At 47.1% G+C, this 17,283-nt stretch overlaps 1 long non-coding RNA gene across 1 annotated transcript in view; it reads right to left on the reverse strand.

The window, feature by feature from the left end:
* Positions 1 to 17,283, reverse strand: part of LOC133236219 (uncharacterized) — a 62,917-nt gene that overhangs the window by 37,491 nt on the left and 8,143 nt on the right. Inside the window, exons 2-3 of the long non-coding RNA XR_009732790.1 lie at positions 5,376 to 5,472; positions 149 to 1,852 (exon numbers count right to left, since the gene is read on the reverse strand). This is a non-coding gene — a long non-coding RNA (uncharacterized LOC133236219). The remainder of the gene's footprint in view (positions 1 to 148; positions 1,853 to 5,375; positions 5,473 to 17,283) is intronic.

Consider the following 17,283-nt stretch of genomic DNA (forward strand, 5'->3'; position numbering starts at 1 on the left):
CTATGAAAACAGTCAAGGAAGATGAATAGGTGATTTATAACAAGCAAAAGGCTGGTGTGTCAGAGCCCAGACAAGACAATGAGTTCACCCCCAGAGGGTTCAAATGGCGCTAAGGCCAGGTGGTACAAGAGGTAAAGAACCTACTTACCAATGCAGAACATGTCAGAGATGGGCTTCGATCTCTGGGTCAGGAAGATCCCCTGGAGGAGGGCATGGCAACCCACTGCAGTATTCGTGCCTGGAGAATCCCGTGGACAGAGGAGCCTGGTGGGCTATAGTCCTTAGGGTCACAAGGAGTCGGACATGACTGAGCAACTAACACTTTCACTTTTCACATAAAGGATCAGCTTGGGGGGGGTGAACAGGGTTAAGGGAATAAGCAAGGGATGGGGAGGCCCCCAGAGGCTGTCACCACTCAAGGCTAAAGGGATTTAAGTTCCACAAGAGGTAGAGCATGCAGAGGGGCCACCCTGTGGGAGCTGTGGGCTCAGAGAAAGCAAATGCCAGGGACATGGGGCTGAACTAGGGGAGAAATTCCCCACCCTCTCTCCTGCCACCCTTGACTCCTCAGCCAGCATTTCAGAAAAATACTCCATAGGCAAACTCACACACAAAATCTTCACTGTAGCATTCTTCGTAACAAGAGACTGGAAATAATGTTAGCCTATTGAGAACAGTGATGGTAATGCTGGTAAAGATCCTGAGAGAGAACGTGTGAATGTATATGCACATATGTGCCAGGATTGATTCTAAGCTATTTCCATGTATTATCTCATCTAATCTCGCAATAATCCTATGTGGCAGGTACTATTACTATCTACATTTTACAGAGACTAAACGGAATATTAATAGAGCTGAAGTGAAATTACAATATAGCCACACTGCAGAACATGGTACAGCCATTTAAAAAGAGGAAATAGGTCTAAATACGTGAATCTGGAAAGAAACACACTGAAGAAGAAAAGGTCATAGAAATATTTGTATACCGTAATCTCTATTTTTAAAGTAGCAGCTGTGTGCATGTGTGTATGTGTGTGTGTGTGTGTGTGTGTGTGTAGTAAAAAGTCTGGAAGGACACACTTGAAAAAAAATGGTGGTTACCAATGGGGAGGGGGCTACCAGGGGTTTGAAAGAGCTTCATTTTTATCTTATGTATAATCAGAATGTACTCACATGTTCCCTGTGCACAAAAAATGAAGGAATAAGCAAGTGAGACCTCCTGTTGACACTGGGGTTTCAATCCAGCAACTTTGTTCCAGTGCTGACTGGTTCCCAGTCTGTGTGTGTTCTTAACCCTTTGCTTCTCTAGAAGTTTGTCTGTGAAGCGGGGTACTACTGGTACTAGCGGGGTACTGTACTCCCCTTACAGCTGGTCTCATGAGGAGTGGATGGGTAGCCCGTGAGGAGAGCCCTGCAGGCCTGCCCAGGAAGCGCTGTGCTTCCAGCCCCGGGACAGCTGGGGAAGGTGGGGGCCCAATTCTGGCCTTAAGGCTCCCTAGTGCCCACAGAACACTGTCCTCCCTGCCCAAACAGACCTCAAAACCCAGACCAAGACTTCTCTGGTGGTCCAGCGGTTGAGAATCTGCCTGCCAATGCAGGCAACGTGGGTTCAATCCCTGGTCGGGGAGGATTCTGCGTGCCTAGAGCAAGAGGAGCCGCTGCACGAGAAGCCCACACTCCGCAACTAGAGAAAGCCTGTGTGCAGCAAGGAAGACAGCAAAAACCCAGACCCAGTGTCTGACCCACCCCAGCGCAGCCAGGCATGGCCTCTGTCCTTGGCTCCTCAGTTTGGCAGAAAATGGCCTGAAGAGTCACGTCCTGGCAATCAGCAGCTATATCCCCTGATGAGAGCCTGAAACAGAGGCCAAGGGCATTTAGTAGCAAGTGGACCCCACACATTCACTGCTATGACTTCCTAGACCTCAATGGTAATTATTTACAGAGTGCTGCCAACCCCCGCTGAAGGTCTGCTTTTACCAAAGCTCACATGCTCTGGGCACTCTGATGAGTGTTGATAGGGACCTAAGCACCGCCTGGGAGAAACAGCTAGTCTGCACCTTCTCCGGAAGCTGATTCTAACAGGAATGCTCACCTAACACCGACAAGGATCTGAATTTTGCATCTCCATGGACTATCCTATAAACACACGAGTGTGCAAAGTCTGGAAAGGTAAGCACTAAGCTTGCACAGAAGTTACCTCTAATGAATGTTGTGTGTGGGGTGGCTGGGGATGAGGGGTAGGGGGTCCATGAAGCAGTTGCTCAGGAAAGATATTTGTACTCTACTTCAGATATTGAAGCAGTGCTTGACTCTGCTACAATGAGAATGCAAATATTTCTTGCAGAAAAAAAAGTTAATAAGAAAAAAAGGAGGAATGCACCAAATAGGATTTTTCTGTGGAATAAATAAGATCACAGATTAAGAATGCATGGTTGGCCCTTAATAGTTATAAAAAACTGTTTCAGGCTGTGTGTGCACTCAGTTGCTTCAGTCATGTCCAACTCTTTGCAACCCTATGCTCTGTGGCCCGTCACGCTTCTCTGTCCATGGGATTCTCCAGGCAAGAATACTGGACTGCATTGCCATTTCCTTCTCCATGTTTTAGGCTATTTAGACATAAAACACACACTGTTTATTGAACTCTGATGGGGTGCCAGCTGCTGTTAGACGTATTATCCTGTGTTAATCAGATGACCCTACCGGGTAAGTATTATTTGCCCCATTTGCAGATGGAGAGAGTCAGGGCACAGGTGGAGCTACACCCAGAGCCCTCAGCTGCACATATACAGGTTAGTGAAATCCCAGAGTCATGGGAAACGGATTTTCTTCTCCCAGAGAAAAGCAAAGAACCTCACGGAGAAGATGCCGCTCTCCCTACCTGGGAGTCCTTGGAGAGAACCATGCACATCTGTTCGCATGCTATTAGGAGCAAAGTGCTAGGGACACTGGAAATCCTGCAATTCCACCTCGCTGGAATGAGTCTGGGAGGGCAGTCAGTCCCCCAGCTGGGGAGGAAGGGGCAGGTCCTGGCAAAGGACCACCCAGAGGAGCGTGCCAGCTTGCCCCTTTCAGTGGGCACTGAAAGAAGACTCCAAACAGAGGGTCGTGGCAGTTTTGCCCCCCGGGATGGTCCAGGAGCTACTGCCCAGGGGATGATGAGCAGGGTTGGGATCTGAGCAACTCCCCTTCTCCCCATAAACTGGGGCCGGCAGCCAGCTAGCTCACAGCTGCCCTCTCCCAAAGCGAAGATGGATTTAGTAACAGCAGCTAAATGGGCACAAACCACACACAGATAGGTTGTTACCCTCTCTCCAGACTGGCTGTGCTGAACGCAGGGCTCAGCTTTCAGAGCCAACTTCCTGCGTCCTCCCCTGCCTTCCTCACAGCAAGAGGCAGATGGAGCCTTAAATCCCCCACCGCTGCGCCTCACGGCGAAGAGAAAAAGTCCCAGCTGGAACTACTCTCCTGGTGGCCGTGCCAACCCCAGCTCTGGGACTCCCTGGAGCCCTTGATGGGGGCCTCTCACCCTGCCCTCACTCAGCTGCCCTCCAAGTTCCTGGGGGCTTTCCTTTCCCTCCCCAAAGCCTGTAGTCACTGGGTGGCAGCCAGCCAGAGGTCCCCACCACACTGTGAGTCACATTTAGCACAGTGGACAGTGTGTGTGCTCAGTTGTGCTCGACTCTTTGCGACCCCATGGACTGTCGCCTGCCAGGATCCTCTGTCCACGGGATTTCCCAGGCAAGAATCTTGGAGTGGGTTGTTATTTCCTCCTCCAGAAGATATTCCCAACGCAGGGATCGAACCTAAGTCTCCTCCATTGGCAGGTGGATTCTTCACCTCTGCACCACCTAGGAAGCCCTTCGGTCAAGTTTACAACCCAATTATGTGGGCTTCCTGTGGCTGCAGACAGCCCTGTAGTTGAGACTACTCTCAACCTTGACTGGATCCTTTGGCGGGGCGGCGGGGGCTCTGCCTGCTAATACAGGAGATGCAGGAGACGCGGGTTCAATCCCTGGGTCAGGAATATCCCCTGGAGGAGGAAATGGCAACCCACTCCAGTACTGTTGCTGTTAAAATCCCATGAACAGAGGAGTTTGGCAGACTATTCATGGGGTGGCAAAGAGTCAGACACGACTGAGCAACTGAGCACACACCTGGATGCATCTACGAATTCACAGTCCCTGGACCGGGTTAGTGTCACTACTCCACCTTGTGGACATTATTGGAACTGCACCCTGAGGAGGCAAACAATGTGAGAGAGGCACTGAGAGCATCGAAGAATTGATGTTTTTGAACTGTGGCGTTGGAGAAGACTCTTGAGAGTCCCTTGGACTGGAAGGAGATCAAACCAGTCCATCCTAAAAGTGATCAGTCCTGAATATTCATTGGAAGGACTCATGCTGAAGCTGAAGCTCCAATACTTTGGCCACTTGATGTGAAGAACTGACTCATTGGAAAAGACCCTGATGCTGGGAAAGACTGAAGGCAGGAGGAGACGGGGACGACAGAGGATGAGATGGTTGGATGGCATCACCGACTCAATGGACATGACTTTGAGCAAGCTCCAGGAGTTGACGATGGACAGAGAAGCCTGGAGTGCTGCAATCCATGGGGTTGAAGAGTCAGACACGACTGGGCGACTGAACTGCAACCAACCAGTGAAGATAAGGAGGTGGGTGGGGCACTTGACATGCTGATGTTACTGACGACCACAGTGACGATGCTGAGTCAGTGAGTCTGAAATCACTTGCTTCTTTCCGCTTTCTCCCCACATCACCTCCTCACAGAGACTTCCTCTGACCACCTTAAAATAAGACCCATCCATCTTTCTGCCCCTCCACATTGCTTTATTTTTTGTAGCAGTTATCGTCACCTAAAATATTATTGGTCGGCTTACTGGTTGACAGCGTGAGCTCCAGGAGGGCAGGAACTTTGCTTTGTTAACTGACATATCCTCTCCGGCTAAGAGTACCTGGTATACATGCAATAGGTGCTCAATAAAAATGTGGGGAATGAAGCCATTAACCAATGACTCACTAACCCACCAGTAGTCCCCTGAGCCCCAAGCAAGCTCACATAGCCCTCTCCTGCAAACCCAGCTGTGCACCCCCTGCTAGGACCAATTCCCATGTTGGGCCGCTAGGCTCAGCTTCCAGCCAGGCTGTGCTGGTCTGGCCCTTCATGGTCAAGCCCCTGCCTCAGTTCCCACCTTTAGTATCTGCATCCCTCAGCATCATTCCCTGTGCTTTCGGCCCTGCCCAAGCCAGAGTGGCTTCAACTCACTGTTCATCCATTGTGTGCCTGGCCCTGGGCTGGGAGTTTTGTGTACGCTGCCTCTAATCTTCATAACAACCTGCAAGGTGGGTGTTAATTACCTTCATTTTTCAGATGAGCAATGAGTTCAGAGAAATCAAGGATTTTCCACATGTGATTTCTGCCACCCCGGTATTTCCTAGAGACTGCTCCGTGATGCTAATGGGCAAAACAAGAAAAATTTGTATGAAACAGAGTTTCCATGGTGAGAAATTTTAGACAACATGACACATGGCAGGATTGCTTATACCAGGACTTCTCAGAACCTATACAATACCCACAGGAGCTACAACCCTGCAAGTGGGAAGGAGCATATGGACGACACAGCTTTCCAAACTTATTTGACTTCGGAATCCCCTAATGAAGGAGCACCTCACCAGGACACGGCTTGGGATTCGACGCCCGTAACCCTGGAAGCATCAAGATCCATCTCAATTGCTCTGACCAGGGGTGCCCACAGGGTGGGAGTGGACATGTGTCCACCATTTCTGCATGTACCCTGCTTGACCTAGTGACGGGCTCGTGAGGAGGACTCATTTATCCTCACCACTTTCTAGGTGTGGAAACCGAGGCTCAGAGATGGAATCTGCTCTATTTGCCTCACAGGTATTTGAAGCAGGTAGAGCATGACTCTTCCCTGGGATGATGAGGGTGAAAATAATCATGAAGGCCCATGAGGAACCTGAAGGCAGCCACAGGGCTGCATGGAAGCAGCTGGGGGTAGGGGTGTGGCTGCGCCCAGCCCTTGAGGGTGCCCCCCTCACCAGCCCTGACAGACAAAAGCCTACAGCCACAGCCCTCCACCATCCTTGGGTCCACGTTCCTGCATGCTCCTGCAGTTTTAATTAAACACCGCGTATGGCGGCTCATTAAAGAGAAAACAGTTGTTCTATTTCTAAGTAGCCTCAGGACTCCTGACTACTTTTACTGCTTGAACAACATTGCAGAGAATTTTATAGTGTTTGAACTTGGCTTTACCTCTGAGCCCAGCAAGACCTCCAGGCCAGGGCTGAGAGACCATTCTCCCCGCTCCAGGACACCTCCCTCACGGCACCAGGGATCCACCACAGGCCCCTCCTCCCGCCAGCAGCATCCTTCTCATTACTGGTGGTCCTGTAATTACTGGAGGTTCGCCTCACTTAGGAGCTCCAGTACACACCATTCGGCGGTTTGGTTCCCCCTTTTGTTCTTAGTGCTTTTCTGGGAAGCAGCCCATCAACAGTATTAGCTTATCCTTGGATAGCACTTCCTGGGCACCAGGCACTGTTCTAAGCTCTTTAACTGCATAAACTCCCTGAAGTCTCACAACACACCTGTCAGCTAAGTAGTGTCATTCTCCCAGAAACTGATGGGGAAACAGAGGCAAAGAGGGGTTGGGCTCCTTGCCCAAGATTATAAACTCTTAGTTGGTGAAGCCAGGGCTCAGACACAGGCTCTAGAATTGGTACTCTTAACCACTATATTATGCCATCTGCTAATAATCTCCCAGGTTTGGCCCTGCTTGTGTCTACGACCTGCTTCAGGGCTGTAATTCTGCCACCAGATCCCAGCCCAACGATGGCAGCAGGCTGGGTCACCTGCCTAGGTCTCCAAGCATCACCTGATCCTGTACTGGCCTCACCTGTGGCACACTGCATTTCCTGAAGAGGTGCAACAGCACCTCTCATTCCACATGCTCTTGGAGAACCTCCCCACTCCCCCCACTCCTTGAACCAGGGCAGACCTTTGTGACAGCCTCAGCGAATACAGTGTAGCTGAAGTGACACCGTATGGCTTCAGAAGCCTGATAACAAAAACATCACAAACATCTGCCTTCTCTGCGGGGCCTCAGCCACCAAGGTGTGAGCAAAGCCACATAAGTGTTGGAGAGACCCATGTCTCCTAGCTGACAGACAGCACCAACCAGCCAGCTGGGGTCCGGGGCGGGGGCACTCTGAAAGCTAACTATTACCCCTCCTTGAGTAACTTAGTAGATGCTATGAGAAGTAAAGGCCAACTTCCCCACCCAACCCTGCCCAATAGTTGAGTCCTAAGCAAAATCAATGGTATTGCCGTTTCAAGTCCCTAAATTTTCAGGTGGTTTGCTACATAGCAATAGACCACCAGAACACCTGTTGTGACTCTTCTGAAGCATTTCGTGGCTCTGGGTAGTCCTCCCTGATGTACTGTGCTCTGTCTACCAGAGCAGACATCCCCCTGTTTTTCTGTCTCCATGACTCCTGTCCTCCCTAATAAAGAAAGTGAAGGCTGATGCTCTTCCATCTGCCCATCTCACTTCAGGGAACAGGGCACCACCAGGCTGGGTCCAGACACCACCCTTCCCCCAGGAACTGAGATCCATTCTCTTCATGACAAAGACTAAATCTCCTAGGCAGTGGGGTCAATTCCCATCTACTTTCTAGATCACCAATTCTCACGGCCGCAATGCCTCACTCTGCCGTGAGTCCCTTCTTTAGAGTTTTACATTTCATTTATGGAAGGTGTATTCAGTTCTTTTGCAAATTGGTCAATTTTGGTAGCTGTTCTTTGCTTCACACCATACTTTCAATCCTTTCATTCTTCAAACATATTAAGCTTCCTACTTTTGTACTTGGTATCACGATTACAAAAGTTCCCATTTGGGGGATCTGATCCTTCAATTTGTTGCTTCTAATAACTCTTGCTCATGGTGGCTTGTTTCCTTGTGTGTTTGGTGGTTTTAAATTGTGAGCTCATGTTCTTTGCAATTTTTATCTGTGAGAATCTTTAAGATTAGCATTTAAAGTGTGTTCTCCACACCAGTCAGAATGGCCATTATTAAAAAGCCTACGAATAACAAAAGCTGGAGAGGGGTAAGGAAAAGGGAACCTTCCTAACTATTGGTAAGCTGGTGCAGCCACTGCGGAAAACAGTATGGAGGATCCTCACAAAACTAAACATAGAATTACCGTAAGTTCCAACAATGTCACTCCTGGGCTTACATCCAGACACAACAATTCAAAAAGATGCGTGCATCCCTGCGTTCACAGCAGCCAAGATGAAGAAACAGCCCAAATGTACATCAGCAGACAAATGGACAAAGAAGATGCGGTGCATATACATGCGATGGAATATTACTCAGCCACAAAAAGAATGAAATAATGCCATTTGCAGCAACATGGAGGCAACTAGAGAGTATCATACTAAATGAACTAAGTCAGAACAAGAAAGACAAATACCATATGATATCACTTATATTTGGAATCTAAAATACGACCCAAATCAACCTATCTACAAAAGAGAAACAGCCTCCTGGACACAGAGAACAGAGGAGGTTGGGGGAGGGATGGAATGGGAGGTTGGGACTAGCAGATGCAAACTGTTATCGAGAGAACGGGTGAACAACAAGATCTTTGTGTATAGCACAGGGAACTAGTAATATATTCAATACCCAGTGATAAACCATTATGGAAAACAGTATGAAGAAGGATGTTTATATACATTTAACTGAATCACTTTGCTGTACAGCAGAAATTAATATGACACTGTAAAACACTATCAGTTCAGTTCAGTCGCTCAATCGTGTCCGACTCTTTGTGACCCCATGAACCGCAGCACGCCAGGCCTCCCTGTCCATCACTAACTCCCGGAGTCCACCCAAACCCACGTCCACTGAGTCGGTGATGCCATCCAATCATCTCATCCTCTGTCGTCCCCTTCTCCTCTTGCCCTCCATCTTTCCGAGCATCAGGGTCTTTTCTGACAAGTCAGCTCTTCACATCAGGTGGCCCAAGTAGTGGAGTTTCAGCTTCAACATCAGTCCTTCCAATGAACACCCAGAACAACTATACTTCAATTTTAAAAAAAGTGTGCTTTCCAGAAAAGATATGGTTTCTGCAAGGCTCCTAGGGTACCACCAATCTGGAATCACAGGCAAGTTTCACAAAAATTTACAGGTCTGTCTTATTGCACTTCACTTTTTTGTGCTTCTCAGATACCGTTGTTTTTTTTTTTAAACAGATTGTAGGCTTGTGGTGGTCCCGCCTCCTGCAAGTCTATCAGTGCCATTTTCTAATTAATTTGCTCACTTTGTGTCTGTGTGCCACATGCTAGTAATTCTCTCAATATTTCAAGCCTCCACCAGCAGAAAGATCATGACTTGCTGAAGGCTTAGGTGACGGGCAGCATATTTTTAACAATAAAGTATTTTTAAATGAAGGTATGCATATTGTTTTCTTAGACATACTGCTATTGCGTACTTAGTAGGCTACACTATTGTGTAAGCATAACTTTTATGCACTGAAAAGCCAAAAACAAAAAAAATGTGTGTGACTTGCTTTACGGCCATGATCTGGAACCAAACCCACAGTGTCTCTGAGGTGTGTCTATATTAGATTAAATATGAACCTTCAAGGACATGCTACCACGGCCACAGTTGGCTCTTTTCAGGTGCCCCAGGTCCACCTTTCCTCTAAGGGTAGAAGTACTTTTTAATCGGGGTATAGTTGCTTCACAATGTTGTGCTACTTTCTGCTGTGCAGTGAAGTGAATCAGCTGTATGTGCACAAATATCCCCTCCCTTCTGGGTCGCCACAGAGCATCGAGTAGAGTTCCCGGCGTTATACAGCAGGTTTCACCAGTCCTCTGCTCCGTGCATAGCCATGTACACACATCAGCCCCTCTCTCCCAACCCATCCCACGCCCCTCGTTCCCCCTTTGGGGTCCATACATTTGTTTCTATGTTTGTGTCTACTTCTGTTTGGCAAATAGGTTCATCTGTACCGTTTTTCTAGATTCCAAGCATATGTGTTAATAGACTATATTTGTTTTTCTCTTTCTGATTTACTTTATTCTCTATGACAGTCTCTAGGTCCATCCACATCTCTACAAATGACCCACTCTTGTTCCTTATAATGTCTGAGTAGTATTCCATTGTGTATACATAACACATCTTTTTTAGCCATTCCTCCGTCCATGAGTAGAAGTATTTAGAAGAAAAGTCTGCTTCAACTTCCACTCTCATTCCAGTGCCCCAATGTGCAAAAATTTGCCACATTTTAATCTGAGTTAGTTTTCTTATTTTCTTACCCAAGATCCCCAAGACATGCTTAAGGCTCTGTGTACCCCTGGAAGAGAAGAGGCCACTAGAAATGGAGGAGTTAGGGTTAAAACAACAAAGGAAAGACAAACATTTTTATGGAAAAAAAAATACACAAAAAACTGGATCGGTACCCATTGCAAGAAAAATATTTCATGTAACTAACAACTAAAATTGTTTTCTAAATGACTTGGCAGTTCTCCCTGACATATCAATTAATTACAATTCAATTTTATCTTTCCATGAAGTACATTCTTCTACCTGATAACAAGTGCTTACTATTTACTTCAGTGACTATAGGCCCTAAAAAGCAATTCTCAAAATACTCTTTTCACTTCAAATATCTTAACTCAGTGGATCTTTCAGTGGTTCAGCATTTTTATCCACCTGGTTAATCTGCATGCATCTGGTTTAACAGTCTCTGCATTATAGCAGATGTGTGATCTATATGTTGCTACTCCTGAATCTAGTGGCTTTAAACCATAACATTTAAACAGTCTGTGAGCCAGTCTGGGCTCAGCTGGGTGGTTCTTCTGGCCTCAGTTGGGTTTAACTCACATGTCTGGAGCTGGGCTGGGTACTGGCTGACAAAGACTGGTCTTGGCTAGGAGGACTGGGCTGACTGTTCTGCTCCATGTGGCTCTGTTCCAGGCTGGCCTAGGTGTGTTTTCAAGAGAGCATTTATGCAAGCCTCAGAGGGGTCTCACCCATGGATATTTCACTGGACAAAGCCAGTTACATGACAAGTTGAGAGTCAAGGGATGGGTACCACTCTCCCAGCTGAGAACATACAACAAAGGGTGTGAGTATAGGGAGAGGGAAGAATTGTGGCCAAATGATGCAGCCTGTCGCAGCCAGCGTCAGCTCCCCCCCTGCAGGAAGCATGTCAGGCAGCTGGTGTAATGGACCATCAGGGTGTCCCACTGGCACTCAGGAGCAGATGGACAGAACTCTCCTCCCACCAACCACTTCAGTCATGGCTTCAGAGTCAAGGTGTCTCACTCTCTCACTACACACATGTTGCTCCTGGTAACACAATGTTAGGCTGTCACAGACCTAGGAAGACAGCAGTCAGACAGGGCTGGTCTTCCTGGGGCCAAGGAGTCTATCCCCAGCTCAGGAGAGGGAGCGACTCAAGTCTCTGGACACATTGCTGAAAATAAATGTGGCTAGAGTTCAATCACTTAAAAAATGAACATCGTTTCTTTCCTATATTAACTGGTGATACCTTAAAATATATGACCTGGAGAGAATCTATCAAATCTTGTTTGTCAATATCATACCAAGGAAAGGAGCATAATTCAGAAAGCAATTATGAGAAATTGTGTAAGGCAGTGCAGAGCTCAAGGTCAGGGGCCAGGCTATCCACTTGCCTCCATGCACCAGAGCTCACCCAGGGCTGGGGCACACCAGGTGTGTGCTTAACAAGTGCACACTGTCCTTGGCTTCAGAGAATATACTTGTGATGTTTTGGTGCAAAGAGAACCACCAAGTAGATGAGCCTGAAAAAGATTAGGGGAGTCCCTCAAGGGCCTTTGGTCTGAATCTAAGGTTCATATGTGGTATATTTGTCAGAACTGTCACAGGAGCAAGTGACAGAAACCTAACTTGGGGTCACCTGAAAAGAATGGGGGATTTATTGTCTTAGAACCCTCCCTGGGGATTTTCAGACAAAAATCTCAGGAGAGAGAGGCCTTTCCTGGTCACAGAATTTCCAGATGGAGGTGAGTCCAGGGCTGGTTATTGATCAGCTCCTCAACAACTGCCCCCCTTCCACCTACAATGTGAAGAAAAAAGGTCAGTGAGATTAGAGTTTAGGCAAAGAAAAGCTGGGAAGCAGATGAGAGGGAGGGAAAAAGACAGAGCTGCTGTATCCAAGTATTCCTGAAGCCAGCTTCTTTGCCAACTTTCCTGGTTATTTGGTCACCTGAGACAATAAATCCCCCATTCTTTTCAAGTGACCCTGAGTTAGGGGCCCCAAACTAGCAACAAGAGAATATCAATCAACAGAATGGATACAAAATCTGTGGCAGGTTCACAAGTGGAATACTCCCTAGCACAGAAAATGAACACTTGTACACAACAGATATTTTGTTAAAAGCTAGACACACACAAAAAACATACTGTGTGCATGCATTTACAGAAGCTCAAGAAGAAGTAAAGCCAATTTTGGTGACAGAGATCAAATAGTGGTTACCCCGTGGGATAGAGACTGGAAAGGGGCACGAGGAAGACTGAGGATGTGCTGGAAAATGGGTTATACGGGTGTAGTCTTCACTTTCACTTTTCACTTTCATGCACTGGAGAAGGAAATGGCAACCCACTCCAGTGTTCTTGCCTGGAGAATCCCAGGGACGGGGAGCCTGGTGGGCTGCCGTCTGTGGGGTCACACAGAGTCGGACACGACTGAAGTGACTTAGCAGCAGCAGCAGCAGTCACAAATAAGAAGGCATCAAGCTGTACACTACAGACCTGTGTGCTCTATTGTATGTACGCCATACCTCAATGTAAAAAACTATTCATTATCAGGTTTGACTGAAGTTCCAAGCCCTTCAAATGGCACTTGTTCTTTAATTCATTCATTCATTAAAAAGAGAACCTGGGGTTTCCCCATCTAGGCTTCCTACTGGATTTCTCAGTTTATCTCCCTACAGGTGATTTAGTGAGACCTCACTCAGGAGACCATTCTGGGGTTCAGCCCTCCCCTTACCCAGTTCCCAAATTCCAACCAAGTAAACCCAGAAGTTCCAGAGGGGCCCCCAACTTTCCTGGGCTCAACCATCAGCTCTCGAACCCCATTCTCCTGAGCCAGGTGGCCCCTGTGAGGCCAGGAGGGGCTGGAGCTCCCTGGAGGAGCTGAGGAGGCGTGCCTGAAGAGGTAGGGTGTGGGGAGATCAGTCCTCCACACTGATGGAGGAGGACCATCAACAGAAAAACATCTTCATAGAAGGTTCTGGAACCAGACAGAGGACCATGTTTACAGGGGCCCGACACTGGGGAAAGGTCTCTGTTTTGGACTTGCTTTGCAGGTTGGCTAATTCCTTACTTTCCCACTAGATGACTTTGATCTTGCCCATGTCAACTTCCTCATAGCAAAATGAACCCCAAACACCCACTCACAGACTTAGCTTGACAGATAGGATGGGGAGCGAGGTGGGAGGAGGGTTCAGGATAGGGGAGACACATGTATACTTATGGCTGATGCTGATGTATGGCAAAAAACATCACAATATTGTAAAGCAATTGTGTGCTTAGCCACTCAGTTGTGTCCAACTATGCAACCTCATGGACTGTAGCCCACCAGGCTTCTCTGTCCAGGAGGGATTCTCCAGGCAAGAACACTGGAGTGGGTAGCCATGACCTTCTCCAGGGGATCTTTCTAACGCAGGTATCGAACCCAGGTCTTCCACACTGCAGGTGGATTCTTGACAATCTGAGCCACCAGAGAAGCCCTCTAAAATAATTATCCTCCAATTAAAAAAAAGAGAGATGCTGCAGAAGGACTAATCTAGTTTACACAGTACCTTTTGTGTGGAAATAACCCTTCCTCAAGAGGTTGTAGTACCTTACATGGAAATTTATCATAAAATACTGATTTTCTTAGAAAAAGATATAATTGCCATCTGTTGTAAAAATTATCATATTAAGTCTTCAAAGCCACAAAGTCTCCAATGTGACTGATAAACCCAGGTATTGAACCCAGGTCTCCCACACTGCAGGTGGGTTCTTTACCATCTGAGCCACCAAGGAAGCCCTCTAAAGCAATTATCCCCCAATTTAAATTTTAAAAAAAAGAGACGTTGCAGTTTACACAGTACCTTTTGTGTGGAAAGAACTCTTCCTCAAGAGGTTGTTAACATGGAAATTTATCATAAATTACATGGAAATTTATCATAAAATACTGATTTTCTTAGAATAAGATATATAATTGCCATCTGTTGCAAAAATTGTCATATTAAGTTTTCAAAGTCTCTAATGTGACTGGTAAACAGTAGGACTGTGCAGTGTACAGCCTGAGCAACCATACATATATATCCCTGCCTGAAGGATATGAGGCCCTATGAGAATATATGAGGTTTGCCTTATTTTTCTAGCCAGGACACTTAAGTTACCTCCTTTATTCTTGCAGGGCATTATTCTTTCTATGGACTAAATTGTGGTTCCCAAATTCACCCCTCCCAAAAAAATTCATGTGTTTGAGGCTTCAGGAGAGAATTAGGTTTAGATGAGGTCACTGGTGGGGGCAGGGGTAGATGGACTCATGATAGGATTAGTGCCCTCATAAGAAGAAGAGGGGGACTTCCCTGGTGGCTCACACAGTAAAGAAACTGTCTGCAATGCAGGAGACTGATACCTGGGTTCGATCCCTGGATCCGGAAGATCCCCTGGAGTAGGGAATGGCAACCCACTCCAGTATTCTTGCCTGGAGAATTCCATGGACAGAGGAGCCTGGTGGGCTACAGTCCATAGGGTCGAAAAGAGTCAGATACAACTGAGCACAGTAGCACAGCAGGAAGAGGAGGAGACACTTGGCTCTCTCTGTGCCATGTGAGGACACAGCAAGAAGGCAGCCACCTGCAAGCTGAGAAAAGAGCCCTCACCAGGAGCCAACCAAGCTGGCACCCTGACCTTGGGACTTCCAGCCTCCTGTGAAATACTGTCTAAACCACTCCGCCTGTGCTTTTTGTTATGGCAGCCCAAGCTGAGTAAGGCGCATACTGGTACCAAGAAGCGGGGTGCTGCTGCCACAAATACCTAAAACTGTGGAACTGACTTAGGAACTGGGTAATGGATAGAGACTAAAGAGTTGTAAGATGCCTTCTAGAAATATGTATGTTAAGGGGGATGTGGTGAGGCCTCAGACAGAAAAAAGGAACACGTTAATGGAAACCGGAGGAAAGCCATGACCCCTGTTTTAATGTGGCCAAGATCTTGGCTGACTTGTCTCCAGTGTTTTGTGGAAGATAAACCTCCGGGGGATGAAATCGGACACTTAGCTACTCAGATCTCTAAGCAGAGCACTGAAGGAGTGGTTTGGTTCCTCCTGACTGCCTACAGTAAAACACAAAGGAAAAGAGGTGACTTGAAGCAGTTGTTAAGCAAAAAGAAGCCAGAACTGGACAATCTGGAAAATTTTCAGCCTGTCTGTATTACAAAAATGAGATGCCTTGACCTGAAATGAAGATTAAGGGTGTGGCTGAACAAGCATTTGATTAGGAGACCATGGGCACAACTCTAGGACTTAATCAGACATCTCAGCAGAAGCCAGAAATGGAGATGGGATTACAGTCATGCCTCAGTATCCACTGAGGGCGGGGAGGGGGCAAGTTCCAGAAACTTCACATTTAACAAAATCCAAGGATGTTCAAATTCCTCATATAAAATGACACTGTATTTGCATATAACCTATGCACATCCTCCCACACACTTTAAATCATCTCTAGATTACTTGTAATATCTAATACAATGTAAAAGCTATATAAATAGTTGTAAATACAATGTAAATGCTCTGTAAAAAATTACCTGCATGTGGCAATTCAACTTTTGCTTTTTGGAACTTCCTGGAATGCTTTTTGCTGTTGTTCTGTTTTGGAACTTTTTTTAAAAAATACTTTTGACCTGTGGCTGGTTGGAACCTGGATATGTAGAGGGTTTACTGTATACAATTACACTGCCCATTTGAACTACAGGGGACAGAAAAAACAAGATGAAATGAAGGAAAACTGCTGGAATTCTTTGATGAGCCAACAGGGCTGGGTCATAGAGCTGTTTGACTGTGAGCATGCACTATTCTCCAGGGAAAGGAAAGATGGACCCCAAAGGCAGTTCAGAGGTCATCAGAACCACCCTCTAAGTTTCAACAGGCCAGACAGCCCCCAACTGAAGTCTAGAGGCCAGGACAGCCTTGTGGGTTCAGGACAACCTGTGGAACCTTGGGGCCCAGGCTGCCCAGTCTTGGGGCCATGACCGCAACTCAGCAGAGCTGCAGAGAAGGGACTCCTGGCCCAGTGGTTCTGGAAGGCAGGGCATCGAACCAAAAAGGACTACCTTGAGCCTGAAGATCTAGTGGTGTTTCCCTTGCCAAGTTTTGACTTGCTTGGGATCGGTTATTCCTTTTTCCTTTTCTGTTCCTCCACTTTGGAATGGAAATGCGTAACCTTTGCTTGTAAGCACATCACTTGTGGATTCACAGGTTCACAGCTGGAGAGGAACGTTGCCTCGGGATGAACCCTACCCAAGTCTCACCCACATCTGATATTTAGGTGAGACTTTAGACTTGATGCTGGAATTAGTTAAGGCTCTGGGGGCTGTTGGAAGGGAATGAATGCATTTTTTATGAGAGGACACACATTTGGCGGGGGAGCAGGACTGGAATGTTATGGATTGAATATTTGTGTCCTGACCAATTCATCTGTTGAAGCCTTGATGGGACGGGATCTGTACATAGGGCCTTTGGAGATAATCAGGTCACAAGGGCTGGAGCTCTTGAGATGGGGTCAGTGTCTTCACAGGAAAGAGACATGGTAAGAGCTCTTTCTGCCTGGTGAGCACATAGTGAGGAGGAGGCTGTCTGCAAGCCCAGAAGAGGGCTGTTACCAGAAGCCAACCAGGCTGGCACCTGGGTCTTGAACTTCTAGCTTTCAGAACTGTGAGAAACAAATTCCTAATGCTCATGCCACCCAGTCTGTGGTATTTCGTTATGGCAGCCACGGCGGATTAAGACAGTTCTCATCATCTGTTAAAGTAAATACCCCTGAAGATACAGAGCTAATAATGGCTGAGCTATATTATCCCTCAGAGGGACACTTGAATTCTGGGGTGTAAACCCAGCCCCCTAAGAGAAAAGTGCTCCTGGTGGGCCTTTGAGCTGCACGGCTGTCACTGGGCAAGGGTGTATTTAAGGGAGAAAGGAG

This window comes from Bos javanicus, chromosome 23 (assembly GCF_032452875.1).
Source record: "Bos javanicus breed banteng chromosome 23, ARS-OSU_banteng_1.0, whole genome shotgun sequence".
Classification (NCBI taxonomy): Eukaryota; Metazoa; Chordata; class Mammalia; order Artiodactyla; family Bovidae; genus Bos; species Bos javanicus.